Here is a 2,375-nt window from a genome sequence, read left to right as displayed (position 1 = left end):
ATGGAATAAGTAAAGAAATGAATTATATGAGAATAAGAACAATTCTTATTCTCTAAATGGGGTGGAAAACCGGTGGGAAGAGGGTGTCCAAGAGGACCAATGCATGCCCTTCAACTTTTTAGAATTGTTATTATCAAAAGAACTAGGGTGTAGTCTAGGTTTACATGTTAATCATTGTGTTTTCCACAATTAAAACAATTTAACCAATTTACCCCATTTTCCTCTAAAACCCGGTACCATTAGATAATATGGAGTCCATTTTATTTTTGTCAATTGTCATTTTGTCATATAATGTGTGACATGTAACATGTAACATGTTATTTAATAATATTAATGCATATTTAACAATTAAATATAATTACATATATTAATACAATTATATATAACAATTGACTAGTAATTCGTGATCACAAGTGTATAAAATGGTTCATGTTAATATAATGTACAACATATTGTAATTATAACTAACCGATCATTTTTAATTTAATTGTTTCATAAACAAAATTTTAGTAATATAACATTTTAATTACTAAAACGAATCTCATTTAATCGAATTACAATAAGATTCATATTCTTACTCTCATATGTAAATTGTTCAATTTTAAGGAATTAATTAATCTGTATCAATATACAATTAATCAATTTATCTATTAAGGGAATCGTCCTTTAGGTGTGACCTTAAGGGATCAACTGATCACCACCGTTAAATGACAGTAATGTCAAACTGTAGTCAGCCAATCATTACCGATTAATGTTGATTAGTTGACGTATAAAAATGAATAATCCCTTTACGTATTCTTATCATGAGTTTTAATAATGTGATCGCACTATTGTTGAGGACACATATTCCAACAATCTCCCACTTGTCTGAGACAAGTGTGCGTCACCAATTCTCTTGTCCTATTACAATCTCCCACTCAATGCAAGGTGTCTTACAGGTCGTTCTTGCAAGTGATCATATCAAGAGTGGTTTCCTCGATCTGGAGAGTAACTGTCTGGCCGGAATTATCTGCCGTAGATACCTTCCGAGCGTGGCCACGCATTTTCAGTTCACTACTCCTCGAGTGGCCCTGAGATTATTAAATAACCCTGACAAGGGGGTGGACAATTCCTATCGCACTATTCCCTTTGTTTAGCCACAACTCATCATTACCCAAAAGATGCCCATTTGACCTCATTTACGAAAATCGTAGAGCATAGTTTAAAGTCACTCAGAAACTGTGCCAACTTGGGCAAATAGTCTTTAGTGAAAGAATTAACTCAAAAGAATACTATAGTAGCTCTCGTCACGACCATGCTATATATAAATTACCAGAACTCTATTAGCGGTCACTGTCCGATAGAGTGTCCCTTACAGTTTGTCTATGTGATCGACTAGTCATCTCTTATGACCCTATGACACTTGAAATTGCCATCAGTCGACTCACACTCTAGTCACTTGAAGACGTCACCTCATATGAGTGACCAGGGGCAATTACTATGTTAATCCAGTTCACTTTAATAGGGTTCAATATTGTCTCAACAACCTATTTGGATAAAAGAAAGTAATAAATGAGTTTAAGAAACTCAAACGATAAATGTGATTATCACATATGAATAGTCAATACCATATTAATACTTCATATCATATAATCTAAAGTGTACATCTTACACTTGTCAAGGTGCAATAAAAGCTTGGTTAATGGACACATTCCATGTATCCATTCAATCCAACTTTTTGAATTGCTATTTCCTTCTATTCAATGTCATTTCTAATGTCATGAACTTTTCTATGTACATGTCTAGACTTCTTCATAGACTTGGGCTCTTTAACTTGAAAGATGCTCTCACTGTCATCATATAACTTGTGATAAAATACTTGGTGGAAGGGTCTACCTATAGTCCCTTTATAAACCACCTAATCATAATGTACTCAGACTCCATTTGTAGTATTTGCAATGGTTGATTCTAAAATAGTTTTTTAGTCACTTACTCCTGAGTCAATAAAATTAGCCTAGGATTTCAATAAATCCTTATAGGTTTGGATACTAGAGTTTGTGTAACCCTTCAACACAACTTAGTATGTCGTCCAAACATAAGAACGGATCCTCAGTCCTTTTCAGGAATTATAATAGATGTTCTTGAAGGCTTTCAAATGACTTTTATATGAAATAACTTGTCATTGACTCATTATGCTCCAAGAATATGATTCATCATAGCATGTGCATATATTGGCATACATGATCGTTCTAATGGCGGAAACATTAGCAATCGATTTCATGTGATCAACAACTTATGGGGTTCAGTGAATGACTATGACTCTCTTATAGTAATTCCACTTTCATCAAAATGAATAACCTCCTCAACCTATGTTGATATTCAACAGATAAAGAATC

This window comes from Silene latifolia, chromosome 10 (assembly GCF_048544455.1).
Source record: "Silene latifolia isolate original U9 population chromosome 10, ASM4854445v1, whole genome shotgun sequence".
NCBI lineage: Eukaryota > Viridiplantae > Streptophyta > Magnoliopsida > Caryophyllales > Caryophyllaceae > Silene > Silene latifolia.
This window is presented reverse-complemented; position numbering follows the sequence as displayed.